At 41.9% G+C, this 15,044-nt stretch overlaps 1 protein-coding gene and 1 long non-coding RNA gene across 3 annotated transcripts in view; both read left to right on the forward strand.

Annotated features, from left to right (window-relative positions):
* The window catches only part of Nalf1 (NALCN channel auxiliary factor 1), a 522,611-nt gene that overhangs the window by 92,632 nt on the left and 414,935 nt on the right, over positions 1-15,044 (forward strand). The window lies entirely within an intron of this gene.
* The window catches only part of LOC134482427 (uncharacterized), a 203,434-nt gene that overhangs the window by 51,677 nt on the left and 136,713 nt on the right, over positions 1-15,044 (forward strand). The window contains exon 2 of the long non-coding RNA XR_010058520.1: positions 1-15,044. This exon is cut by the window's left edge and continues 27,600 nt beyond it; it is cut by the window's right edge and continues 136,713 nt beyond it. This is a non-coding gene — a long non-coding RNA (uncharacterized LOC134482427).

A 15,044-nucleotide genomic window follows, 5' to 3' on the forward strand; every position in this document is an offset into this window, starting at 1 on the left:
TTGAGATGGGTACCTTGGCTAAGGTTCTCCTCTGAAGGGAAAATGCCACAGTAAATTCCCAGTGAGCTTTGGGAATCACTTGGATTCCTTCTCTTGTCTTGCTCTTCACTTTCCAGCCCATCCTTAGTGGGTAAAAGAACAAATAGTATAATTGAATTAAAGGAGGTGTGTGCGTGAATTTCCTATTGCGGCATTTAGTCGGGGAGCCTCATGTGCTAAATATTTCTAATTCTTATCACTTGCTTCGATTAAATATTCAAGACACTGAGTTAAATAGCAGAGGGCTTTCTATGCTAATGATTAAAAATAATTCTTGACTAATGAGTATTAATTAGCTTGCAGGTCAGTTAACAAACATTTATTAAGAGCTTAGATTGCATATGAAATTGTGCTATACACTCTGGAGATTTTCCAGTAATGAATCTACCTAGAATTTAATAATTTAATTTGTGGATAATAGTAGTAAACAAATTATATATATATGTATATATATATAGTGAAACTTTAACAGCTATTTGCATGTAGTAAGTATTCAAAACCTCACATTCTGCCATTGAAATTTTGAAATTTCTTTATATAACTCAAATTGGTAGAAAATATAAAATTACCTATGGACAAACCCATTGACTATGATTTATAAGATTTGCCTGGGTTTTCATGCCCTTGTTCCTATCGGTGTGATTTAATACATAATATCCTATTTGAGCCCAGAAGGAGGGAGGGACACCGCTTCACAGTTAGGCTACTGCTCTGGAGACACACATGTGAAAACCCTTAGCTACAGAAACAGCTCAAACACCATTGCCCAGCACTTGTTCAGTCAAGTCCTGACCCTTTAGGGATCAGACCAGTGAGTGTCTGGCAGGCCACACAATTATCCTATGAACTACCTTGTTCACAGTTTACCAGAAAAAAATCACAGATAAACCAAGACAAGGTATTTTTGACCCCCACCCACAGGGAATACTTCTTCTCTGACTTAGTTAGGGTTTTGATTCTGTAAAGAGACACCACGACCAGGGAAAATCTTATAAAAGGAAATATTAAATTGGGCTGGCTTACAGTTTCAGAGGTTTAGTCTATTATCATCATGGAGGGAAGCATGGCGGTGTCCAGGCAGACACGGTGCTGGAAAAGGAGCTGAGAGTTCTATATCTTGATCCATAGTCAGCAGGAGGAGACTGCCACACTGGGTGTAGCGTGAACATATTTGACCCCAAAGCTTGCCCCTACAGTGACACACTTCCTCCAATCTGACCACATTTACTCCAATAAAGCCACACCTCCTAATGGTGCCACTCCCTTTGGCTAAGCCTTCAAACACATGAGACTAATGGGCCCATACCTATTCAAACCAGCACACCTTGGAATAAAGAAAACTGAAAAGTCACAAGGCTTAGTTAAACTTCGCTTTTAAAGTGTTATTCTCTAAAAAGGGGGCCATATTCATGGCAGAACTCTATCTATGGATAACTTCTAAGAGGGAAATAAATAGCAAGAACTTGGAGGACAACCAGGTGTGTGGGACCTGCTGATGTGGGTAACCCCAGTCTGTCCCTAGCAACCATAGAAGCACCATTCTAGATCTCAGTCCACAGGCTCCTCCCCATCCACCCTATAGCTCGTGATGACACAGGCTACATAGGTTGTAAGTGCCTGAGTTACTGGCATCATCAAAGGACACAGCAAGCTCACACACAGGTGCATTGACAAGTCTGTCTTGGTGCTAGATATTTGAGATGTTTTATTTTCACTGTGAGCTTTTTGCAATAGGTTTGGGTTTTTGCACAAGTATCCATGGCCATTTCACAAGTTACTATTTTGGCTAGCATACAGTGTTTCATAGTATGTATTAACATATGTATCACTTTCATACATATGTATCATTCTACAGATGCTTTGTTTCATTGGCATGCATCTACACATATGTATCATTCTACAGATGCTTTGTTTCATTGGCATGCATCCACACATATGTATAATTCTACATATGCTTTGTTTCATTGGCATGCATCCACACATATGTATCATGATACAGTGTTCTTATTTGTTCTCCCACACTGACTCCATACTTTACACTGCTGTCCTGATTGCTGATCCCTGTATTCCCCCAGTACCCTCTCCTCTTCTGCGTTTGTGTCATATATATTCTCCCTTGCCCTCCCATTTAGTCTCCCCCTCCCCCCTATAGATACCTCTATGTGTAAAGTTAAACTCAGACTCTTTATGTGGGAAAAGTTGTGCCTATATCCCTTTTAGCCTAGCTTACCGTACTTCATATACATCCATTTTCTGTAAACACCACAATATAGGCCCCATGATATTTGTACCATGTTTTCTTTATCTGCTTGTCTTTTGGTTAGAAATCTAGTCTCATTATAATTGCTGTTTGTTTCGAATAACCACAAGCAGAGCTGTGTAGGTGTCTCTGCAGTAGACTTCTCCCACACCTATTAAGGGAGAAACAATTTCTACCTTAGGACAGGCAAGTACCTACAAAGAACAGAGCTTAGACTTAGTCTGCCTCATGTTATGAAATACGGATGTGTTTACTGGAAAGGCCTTTTCTTCTCTCCCAGCACTCTTAAAGCATGTTCGATCAATAAAAATGGGTGCACACTGTTCTATTTGGGCAGAGATAAGTTACGTGATGATTAAATGAAATCAGTTGATGTGAGTGACCACCTCCTCGTTTTTGCTGAGAAGGGGATCTCTGATCTGATCTCTAAGCCATTTTCAGCAATATGACATATTGCTGTATCAAGCTCTATGTTGTAAACTACATCTGTAGGATAGCTTCATTCTGTCTAAGGTTTCCTCAACACATTCCAGGGTCTCTTTATCCCAAGATCTTCTCCTCTGCAGTGCAGAAGCTTTCTTTCAAACATGATTTTGCTGGTCTGTCTGCTAGTAAGGACATTCCTGGGATGCCATCCCAGACAACATCTGCCTGGGTTTCCTTCTAGCTACTTTACATTTTGAATTAATTTTTTTACCTGGTGTGAAAGGGAGGTCTGATCTTAATTCTTCTGCATGTACATATCCAATACCCTCAATACCCTTTACTGGGGGATCTAGCCTTTCCTCATCATGAGTTTTTGGAACAGAATAGACACCCCAGGAATTAATCCACTTGTTTACATCCAAGTAAAAGGCCCCTTTCAAAGATGTCCTTACCCAAGTCTTCCTTTCCTGTTAGTATTGAAAAGGAACTCTAAATTTAGTGTAACTCTTGCAAGGATGTAGAAAATAACTGCTGAAAAATACAGATGTTTCTCAGCAGTCAAGGTCCTGTGCAGTATAAATGTTCTATAGCTTGTGCTACAATAGCATGCAGTTGTAGAACTCAAGAATATTCCATAGTCACAAAACTACCACTGAAACAGGATAGTGTCAAACAGTAGAAAAAAGCATATGCAATAATAGAATGTTTTCTAGAGTATCTTTCAAAGAAACCTGAGTTTTTCCTTCTACAGATTATGTATTTACCTCCATTTGCACACATGCACATGCTTGCACATGCACACACACACATGCACACATATGCACACGCATGCACACTCAGGCATCTGTACTTATTGGGTATCTCCGAAAAGCCCTGGATCTACCTTATTTCTCTGATGTGTGTGAGGAAAGAAATCCCTCGATTTGAGTTTTCCTTATGCCACAGAATGTAGAGAGGTCACAATAAATGTTGTACTATGATTATGTTATTTATCTGTTGAAACCTCCTACAAAAGGAATGAGAGTTCAGGTCAGAGTTATGCTCTCTAAGACAGAAATAGCAGTGTGAGATGTATGTTAGGATTTCCATGGATTTTTTTAAAAGTCATCTACTTAGTCTCAGGAACTTTTGTTAAACTGAGTATGTGTGTGGGGTGCCTGACATCTCACTAATATTACACAGAGTGACTGCTTAGAGCAGAGGATGCTTGTGAGCCATTCCTCCCACTGATTTTCATTCTATTGCTCCCCCTGCAGATGCACACACAGGAAAAGTCTTGCTACAGAAGTACTGGAAAAACCATGACCATGTCTAGGATTTTTCTTTCTTCAGTGGAAGCTCCCTGGCTATAGCCCATGGTCTTAATGCTTTAGAACACCCTCTGCATATGAAGGAAAAATGCCCCTTGTACTGTGTCTAATGAGGGCCTCTGACTAGATGTAATATTGGTCCCAGCATGCTTGTGGCACAGATTGTGTAAATGGGGCAGGACAAAAAGCTATGGGCTAAATTGTTTATTCAAGGGTGTCTAGGGACAAGGACTGTTCGGGGTGAGACGAGGAAAATACGTAAACAGCAGATATTTTTAGCAATTCTCCGTCATCCTTGAGTTTCATCTTAAGGGTTTTGCTCATTGAAACGTGAATTTTCTTGATATGGAAAACACAATCATATTAAACTGTGTCATAAGAGGCTACACATGAATTTAAAATGAGAATTTATTGAATTTGTCCTTTCCCAGAAGCGAGTTTCTTAACTTGATCTAGCCTGTATCTTGGAGTCAAACATAATGGGAAACAGAGTTATAATCTCAAGGTTGTCTCAAGGTCACCAGGAAACAAGCCTCCCCATCCCCACAGTTGGCCTTGGGAGACTCTAGAACAGGTCAGCTATGCCCTTGTGTGTCCCTTGCCTCCTCTCTTCAATAGTTAGCTTACATTAGTACACTGTTCTCATCTTTTGGTGAGTAAGTTTCTAATTTATATGTTATAATTTTGTCTATGTCAAGGCATGGAATTATATTTTTTAAAGCAGACACCGTGCTTAACAACAGTGGAAATAATTACAATCAGCCACCATGTTTTCTTTACCTTCCCTGTAATGCATTATTTCAAATGCAGGGAGCAGGTAGGGTGTCTTCCCCCTCTTGGAAACGACACTCTGCCTCTCATCCTGGAGCATTTAAACAGCTTGTAAGAACCCTTTTCAACTAAAACCCAGTATGTGGACTTTAGAGTTCCTTCTGATGAGTTTCTTGTACTTCATTTTCATTGGCCGTTTCTTACCTCAGCCAACCAGGTTGAGTCTTGTGTGCACCGTGATTTTCTTTTCTGCTTTACTTTGCTGTTCACTCTGTGATGCCCTTAATTCTGGCCATCAGTATTTTCTACTTAGACTTTGAGATTAGTCTTCTGCAAGGGTCCTAATCCCCTTTCTCAGTTATAATGCATTTTATACATTGAACCAATCAATTGTTCTAACCACATGTTTACCTTTAAAGACATTGTTACATTGCCAGAGTGTTCAGTCACAACAGTCAAGTTGCTGGTAGGATTGTAGCATGCCCAAGAAGAGCCTCTCGGACCTCCACTCTCCTGATCCCTGATAAGCCTGTCTAACCAAGCAGGACTTTCCTGTTCTGTGGACAAACGTTGCTTCTTTAAATGTCATTAATGTTAATCGGCTTCAGGCCCTCAGATGTAGAAGATCAGGTTGCATGGGTTTCTTGGTTTACTGTTTTGCAGGTTGTGGGTCCATGCTTGTCTACCTGCATAGTTTTGGAATGTTTCCTACAACATAGCTGGAGCATAGTAGACTAAAATAAAACATTCCTTGGTGGAGAAACAGGAGAAGAAGAAAGATGGTGTCCCATCATCTTTTGAGAAGGCATAACATAGATGACATGAGAATCTACCACAAGACCCCTCCCTCACAGGGTTCCACAACCTCTCAACGAGGCCCCCCTGTGAATAAAGCCTGTAGCACATGGGCTTTGGATGACACTCAAGATCCACACATTACAGGGCTCTTCTTCACCTGGTTTTGTCAAATACCTGAGCATCCTGCACTTTAACTGGTAGAGCTTCCTTACTGCTGGTGACATTCTTCAGCAGACAAGATGGAAACAAAGCTTGAGTGCATGAAATTTCTTTTGAAGTCTAAGGAAGTCGCATTTGGGGGAATTGTGGGGCAGGAGAAGGAAGCATGTGTACTAATGAATGGCTTCATGCTCTGGGAAGGTGAAGCTCACCTCCTTTGGGAATGTAAAGAAGACTTTGGAGTGAGGAAAGCAAGTATACTAGTTACATGCTGAATTCACCTTGACACTGTTCAAGAAGAACACCCTGGAACTTCTAGTGTAGGTAGTGTCTAGAGATGGTCTAAGTAGAGAAAGAATGGGGCAAAGAACTTCCATAGTTCGTGAGGGAAATCTGTGAGGATATACAGACAGATTCTCCATGGTGCCCATTCTTCCTGGCTTGACCCATTCACTCATTTCATTTCCTTTAAAAGAAGTGCCTGATTCGAGACCTTATGCTAAGAGGTATGAATTCATCCATGAATCACACAGCCCTGTACATCTGTATCCCTAAGGCTTACACTATATGGATTGTTCAGGAAATAACCAGAGGGATAACTTCTAGGTAGAATGATTAGTCCCTAGGAGTTGTAATTGAGGTAAGACATGTAGAAGAATAAAAGCTAGCTGAGTCCAAGTTCCACACAGTGGGGTACATAAATAGGAAAGGTGATTTGGGTTCTGCAGAGGGACCTGTATCCTTCCTAAAAGTCAGTTCCCTGGATCATACTGAGGAATACGTGGAAATTATTTTCAGTCAGCATCTTGCATTAGCTCCCGAGAACACAGTACACAGTGTCCCCAAGACAGACCTTGTCATAAAAGCTGTGTAGCTACACTACAAGTATCAACTACTATTTGTTTTTCTTCTTTGCTTCAGGGCACATTGAGCTTCTGTGAGCACAAGGAGAGAGGTGTAGTGCACCATCAGGAGAGGTTTAGTGTACCATCCTAGTTCTTAACGTTATCCATACAAAGATTTTTCTAAAACATTCTGTTCTCACCTTCCCACCCATTAGCTAAAGAACGGATCTCTTTACCTTTGGCTTCTTCCTCTGTGGCAGCAATCTCATCCATCAAATTTCCTGCACACATTTCTCATCAGATTACTTCAAATTTGGCCGTGTAGGATCTCTCCTCCTTCCTGAGCTTATGATGTCCTACAGTGGAGAGTTCTACTTAGATTATAAGCTAAGAAAGCCAGAAATAAGCTCAGTATCTCTGAAAGGTTATGGTGTGACCACAAAAATGTTCAGTCCCTGTCTGTGTCATATGTTTCATTCATGACCCAGGCTGACTTATCTCTTCTGATTTTGGATTCCTCAGACATTCCTGTGTCTATAGTGGGGAGCACTCTGAGGGCCTTTTCTACTGTTTCTTTTCAGTTGATCTTTCTGGCGTGTCTTTGTTTTATTACGGAAAGTTTCAATAGTTGTTAGACTTACTGAATGTGCTTAGTGATAATCTAAAATAAAAGCAAGAAGCTTTGGAATTTCTTGTTCAGTGTGCTGTTACCAAGTCTGTAAGTATTGTACAGGACTTGCCTTAACACCCACTTTACTTTGTAGTATTTTAATTGGCAGAGTGCCACTTACGTTACACAGGAGACTCAGTGGTACACCTGGCATTGTGTAGGACAACAGGAGTGAACAAATGATGGACATACAGATGGATGAACGGATAGATAGGTGAATGGATGATGGATGGATGATGGATGGATGGATGATGGATGGATGAAAGATGGATGGATGATGAATGGATAGATGATAGATGGGTAGATGGATAATGGATGGATAGATGATGGATGGCTGATAGATGGGTAGATGGATGATGGATGGATGATGGATGGATGAAAGGTGGGTAGATGGATGATGGATGGATGATGGATGAATGGATGATAGATGGGTAGATGATGGATGAATAGATGATGGATGGACTGATGAATGGATGGACTGAAGAATGGATGGATAGATGGATGAATGGATGGATGGATGGACAGATGAATGGATGGATGGACAGATGAATGGATGGACAGATGGAATGGTGGGTGAATTCGCAGCTGCTAAAGCTCTCATTTAATGATTCTCAAAGATATACCTTAATATGATCATTCTCCTTACCATGGTCCCACAGAAAGAATTAACCATTCTTTTCTTCATGTTCCATAAAAAGCACGTATTTGCTAGTGGAATCATTTTAATTCCTCCATGGGGGATTTGTCTTCACTGGTACTCAAGATGACTAGAAGGGATTTACAGTATACTTTACCTACATAAAAGAAACCAAAACAAAAACAAAAACAAAAAAAAAAAAACCAAAAACCGTTCTTGGGCCAGAGCTGCATGCAGCGTATTGTCTAATTTTAAAAGCATCAGGTGAAGAAAAGTGACCTGTTCATCTGGGCACCACCTGGGAGACTTGTGATTTGCAGTAAATATTTTAGTTTGCCTGTCACACATAGTTACTGTCTTAATGTTTGCTCAGGAATCTGAAGGAGAGGGATTGATCAAACAATTTGAAGGAATTTAGTACATCTCATATGGATTTTAAGCATTTCAACAGTAATCTCCCTAAGTAAAAATTATTTGAAATTTTCATTCTCATAGCTTCAAGTGGGGAAAATAAACCGCTAGTCACAGAGAGCTCATGATCTGTATCTCATGATTCCTTCCCCTAGTCTGTGGATTTTACTTCTGTTCCTAATGGGACACTCCCATTCTTCGGCCATCATTTTCAATAAAATACTGCAGGGTTTCATATGTGTCTACATACACATGTGTGACATTTTCTTTACTCCTAGCAAACATCATTTCTTAAAGAGGACTTCTGAAGGTTACTTATAGAGTATGCTGTGATATATAGAGGATAGAGCTTAGTTCCCCCGGATGCTGACAGACCGTGAGCCTGGCCTAGCTTATCTGGATGGTGTCATTCCAATGATGTGAGCACAGCCGAGCTCATCCAATGGCATCACTCCAATGCAGTGAGCTCAGTCTGGCCCATCCAATGGCATCACTCCAATGCAGTGAGCTCAGCCTAGCCAATCCAATGGCATCACTCCAATCCTGTGAGCATGGTCTAGCCCATCCAATGGTGTCACTCTAATGCTGTGAGAACGGCCTCCCCCATCCAATGACATCACTCCAGTGATGCATTAGATATATATTTGTCAGCATATGCTCTGATGGTTCTGCGAGGTCAATGTCAGCAGGTCAGACAGTCTGTGCCATGTCTGACTCAAGCTCCCTTCGAGCAAACATGCTCTTTGACCGTAACATTTATCACCAATAATTTCTCTTTGTACATTATATACGGTTCTTTTGAAATCATTTGACTCTTTTTGAAAGATTTTCGACTTCACTTCTCATTTTTTATTCATCAGCTTTGTCTTCTTTATCATCTGCACTGCATCAAGCGATGTTGGTGCTGCTTTTGTGCACGCTGTCAAGTCGTTGCTGGCTGGAGCCAAGGTGACTAGACATCATACGGAGCTGGTTCAGTTTTACACTGATCCTCCTGCCTGTGCTTGCTAAGTCTTGCCACCATACCCAGTCTTTCTGTGACCTTTTCTCTGTGACCTTTAGTGGTCAAAAGACTATGGTGCTGACCCTAATGATAATTAAAAATACTTCCCAATTTAATTTAAATGGAAGAGATAGATGATGAACACTGTCTTGTTTTTCATCTTATTACTTTCCAAACTGAGAGAACAGTGCCGGCATACCTGAGGGTCAGACTGCTCCAGGGCTGGGTCCCCGTGTGGAGTGAGCTGTATCGTGCATGCCCTTGTTGCTTCCTATAAGCTTGCTCTTACTAGGGTGAAGGGACTGGATATTGTCCTCTTTTCATAATCCTGCATAAGTCCTGTTCTAACTCCACATTGAAAGAGAAGGAAGGTGGCTGGGAAGGTGGCTCAGTGAGCAAGGGCTGGTCTATAAACACAGGGACCTGAGTTCTGATTCCTACTACACACATCCAAACAATAACAAAAATACAAATGAGATCGGCAGCCTGCACCTGTGACCCCAGGGATGGGGACCTGGAGATATGGATTCCCAGCCAGTCTGGACAGCCAGTGAACCTCAGGTTCAGGTAGAGAGCCTGTCTCCAACCTGTCTCAGAAAACAAGGTAGAGAAGACAGATGATAAGAGCTGACCCAAAGTCCAGACTATGCACAGACATACACACAGACACACAGATACAGACACACACACACACACACACACACACACACGTACACATGTACACATGTATACACACACACACAAACACACACACATACATACACAAATACACACAAATACACACACATATACAAACACACACAGGCACACACACAAATACACACACACATACACACATACACACATGTACACACACAAATACACACATACACATACACTTAGACAAGTGCACCTGCACACATATGCATCACATACATACCTCACACATACAATCACACAGGACCACAGCCATATACACATATAGGCAGGTGTACACAGACACACACACTGCACATGCACACCCACGCAGGCATGACTACACATACATATAAACACACATGCATACCTGCACACACATGAATATGCACATACATGAAGCACACAGAGAAAACAGAAAGAAGTGAAAACTTTCTGATTGGCACAGAATGCTACATAACAAAGGGACTCTTCAATGCTATGCTATTGATCATATGCAGTAATTATAGGTGACTGATTTCGTGTTTAAAAAGCTGCAACAACAATATACAGAAGACAGGCATGTTTTTCCACTCTAGCCTATATGGCCCGCAGAAAATCACTAATGTAAGATTATATGATAAAACTAAATAAAGGTTAGGATTGCCAAATAAACTCCAGGGTTCTACTCCAGCAGCTTTGCTCAGAAGCAATCAATATCCTCACTATTAAAAAACAAATGGTAGCAAAAGTAAATGCTAACCACTGAAATGATTGCCAGTCCTTATCAAAGAACTTTGCACTTTAACACTAGGGTCTATTTTCTTTCTCATTAATGCTTTTAAAACTGATTTGTTTTAAAATGGAGTCTGTCAGGTGCTAATTTGATCTCAGTGGATAAAAATCATTTCAATAATAGTATGAAAACTGAAAAAAGATATTTCACCAGTTATGCTTGCCCGGTGTCTAAAGAGCCATGACTTGTGACTTGGGTTGTCCTTGTGTTGCTAGTTGTGGTGACCATTGACGGTACTGCTAAATCACTACTGATGGCTATGAAACGCTGATATGCACTGCGGCCAAGACCAAATGCACCGACTGGCCTCTGCCAAGTAAGGCACGGATGCCAACAGTGTTTGCAGAGACCATGATGTCCTAAGAGATTAGGGAGAGCATGGGAGTCATAGTAGCCCTCAGATGGTTAAGCAAATAGAACACAACATGGAATTTTATGGAGACATATGAACCTGGACACACAGACAAGTCCAAGGTCTAGCCTGGGCTCCAGGGCTTAGCCAGACCTTCACGGTCTAGTTAGCCTTAACATTCCCCTCTGTGTGGGATTCCCTTCATCTTAGTCTAGAAAACTACTGCTTGTTGCCATTGCTTTGTTTGGTTTTAAACTGAGAGGTGACCACGAGAGGTTGACCCCAGGTACTTCCTTTTGTCTTCCTTTCCCTTCTCTTCACTCCTGAAACCAGTTGTGATTATTCAACCATTCCCCGGGCTGCGTTTTCACAACTTAATGTAGTGGTTCTCGACCTGCTGGTTCTGACCCCTTTGGTGGTCGAATAACCCTTTCACAGGGGTCGCCTGAGCCCGTCAGAAAACACAGATATTTGCATTACAATTTCTAACAGTAGAAACATTGCGGTTATGAAGTAGCAATGAAAATAATTTTATATTTGGGGGGTCACCCCAACATGAGAACCACTGTGTGAACCAAAAGAAGTAACACAAGTGGCTAAGATTCAGAGCACCCCGTCCGAATTGCAATGGAGAGCCTAACTGTCCAGCTCTGTGTCCTCACACAGCGTCTGAAGCAAGAGTGGGAGTGTGAACTCTTGCTTCACACTCGGTGCCTCTGCTCAAGGCTCTGCCGAGAACCTTCCCACAGTGCACCAAGGGCTGGGGGAGCTGCTTTTCTAAAATTTAATTTTATGCTTTTTACTTACTCACTCTACATCCAGCTCACCGCCCTCCTCCCACTCATCCCTTTTTACAATCCTTCCCTCCCCCTCCCTCATCCCCTTCTCCTCTGAGCGAATGGAGTCCACCTAGGTATTCCCCCCAGGTATTCCCCCCTCCCCACCTGCATTCAAGTCTCCACAATACTGGGTGATTCCTCTCCCACTGAGGCCAGAGGCAGCCCAGCTAGGAGAACATATCCCATGTGTAGGCTTTTGGAACAGTCCCCACTCCAATTGGTCAGGACCCATATGAAAATCAAACTGCACATCTGTTACATATGTGTAGGGAGGCCTAGGTCCAACCTGTGTATGTTCTTTGGTTGGTGGTTCAGACTCTGAGAGCCTCAAGGGTCCAGGTGAGTCGACTCTGTTGGCCTTCCTATAAAAATTCCTATCCCCTTTGTGATATCCTTCTTCCTACTCTTCCATAAGAGTTCCCAAGTTTGTCCACTGTTTGGCTGTGTGTGTCTGGGTCTGTCTGAGTCAACTGTTGGGTGAAGCCTCTCAGAGGACAGCCATGCTAGACTCCTGTCTGCAAGCATAACTGAGTATCATTGTGTTAGAGATGGGTTCTTTCCCATGGGTTGGGTCTCAAGTTTTGCCGGTTATTGGTTGGCTTTTCCCCCATGGTAGCTGCTTTTGTCTGGTGACTCATTCATTCCCACCTGCTGAACTACAGATGCTTATTGTCAGGAAAACCCACTCACAACAGCAGCAACAGGATCAAACTGGGATTCAGCAAGCAGTGAGCGGTAAGGAAATATCTCGTCACCTAGAAAAACTGCTGCCTTCAACACCAAGGCACTTTTTTATAGATATGCCTGTGTTCCTTGTAGACAGAGCACAACTGTGTGTGTGTGTGTGTGTGTGTGTGTGTGTGAGTATATGAGTGTGTGTGCATGCACGTGTGTGTGAATGTATTTGCATGTGTAGGTGAGTGTGTGTGTGTGCGTGTGTGTGTGTGTATGATTACACTGCAACTTTCATCAGTAGTGGGTGTGTGTGTGTGTGTGTGTGTGCTGTGTGTGCTGTGTGTGCACATGCATGCCTGTACTAGATGTGTGAGAGCATACGTGTGGAAATCATGGTCCATATTGGATGGCGCAGAGTTGTTCTCCACATTAGTTGTTATAAAAAAGCCTCTCACTGATCCTGCAACTCATTAATTCAGCTAGAACATCAGTCTCTTACCAGAGCACTACGCACCTTCTGCACTGTCCCTTACTGGAACTACGCACATGTATGACCCCCAGTCAATATTTAACAAGGTTGCCAGGATTTGGACACGACCTGAGGCTCATGCATAAAGCTCTTTACTAACTGAGCCATCTCCCCTTAATTTTTCCATCACATTCCATTTCTCTGCACATCCCGTCATAACAACGTTAGTTCAGTTGAGTTGTCTGGGCACGTTTATTATCCTACCATTTATTGTCTTGTAGTTTGATGAGTAAGGCTAATATACACTAACCTCAGATTAGATAAAATTAGAGTGATGATGAGTTCTCTAAGAAGAGCACGAAAGTCAGAGGATGAGGAAATTACTAATGACAGAGCCAGGAGCCCAAGAAGGATCCATGATGTTCACTCGTGGGCAGGAAAAGCAGGTGGGCAGAGAGCTGGAAGATACCAAAGGCTTGTTACACTTATATTTGATTTACATGCTAGAAAGCCTGTGTGCCTAACGGGATGCTGGGAAGGGAGAAATAAGCTTAGATCTAGGATATAACTGTTCAGACAATATTTACTATTTCTCCACAGATTTTTGTATGAAGAACATACAAGATACACAAAGAACATTTTCTTTCTTTCTTTCTTTTTTTCTTTCTTTCTTTCTTTCTTTCTTTCTTTCTTTCTTCCTTCCTTCTTTCTGTTCTTGGATATTTTTATTTACATTTCAAATGTTGTTCCCTTTCCCAGTTTCCTGGACATAAGGCCCTCATCCCATCTCCCTCCCCTTCTTCTATAAGAGTGTTCCCTCCCCAACCAACCCCCTTCCTTCCTCCCTGCCCTGACATTCCTCTACTGGGGATCCAACCTTGGCAGGACCAAAGGCTTTTCCTCCCATTGTTGTCCAAAAAGGCCATCCTCTACTACATAAGCAGTTGGACCCATGGGTCTGTCCATGTATAGTCTTTGGGTAGTGGTTTAGTCTCTGGGAGCTCTGGTTGGTTGGCATTGTTGTTCTTATTGGGTTGCAAGCCTCTTCAGCTCCTTCAATCCTTTCTCTAATTCCTCCAATGGGGTCCAAATAACATCTTCATCCTTAAATATCTTTATATGGTGACACAACATTTCAGTGAGACTTATTTTATCATTGTGACTCTATGGAAGGGTTATTGGTATAGATCTTGTTACCTCCACACAGCTTAATCTAAAAGGAAAGGGGAATTAACATGTGCATTCAGATGGGGATTCAGAGGAAAGGTTTCCTATTTTCCAGCATCAATCCTGGATGGTGAGAGAGGAAGGCAGCATAACTTTCCAAAGCCAGCAGAAATCGGCATGCTGCCACATCTCAAATATTGGCAGAAAACATTTGGCTATGCTCCGAAAATTAATTATTTTATTCATCAAACCATGTTATATTCCTGATCACTTGGAATTCATAAATGCCCATTATTTATCTTTCGAAATAGCATGCTGGCTTTGGGGTGTGTTTGCTAGTTGTCATATGGGAAGCTAAAACTTAGTAAAGCAAAGGTTGTTGCTAAATGTCTTCTCCTGGGACTCAAGGAATTATAGAGGGTCGGTGACATCTTCCATTGGGGCACATGCAGCTAGAGAAAATTCTTAGCTCGGGTTTCCTGGGATCTCAGCTGGTTAGTTTTACTTTTGAAAAACTGTTCAGTTGATAGACGGGAGGTCTGTTCTACCAAATGTTCGTTGGTCCCCTTGGGTGGTGGTCATTGATTCTCCAGGCACACAGATGGGTTTTAGTTCACCAGGCTATTCACTGACTTCTATATGTAGTGAAGGACTCGTACAGAAGGAAGGGAATTATCAACTTCTAGAATGTTTTGAGTTCTAGAAGCTTTAAATGTGATTTGCATGCATCACCAGCACCAGAGGCTACTGTTGTGAAGTTTCC

The sequence above is a fragment of the Rattus norvegicus genome, chromosome 16, assembly GCF_036323735.1.
Source record: "Rattus norvegicus strain BN/NHsdMcwi chromosome 16, GRCr8, whole genome shotgun sequence".
Classification (NCBI taxonomy): Eukaryota; Metazoa; Chordata; class Mammalia; order Rodentia; family Muridae; genus Rattus; species Rattus norvegicus.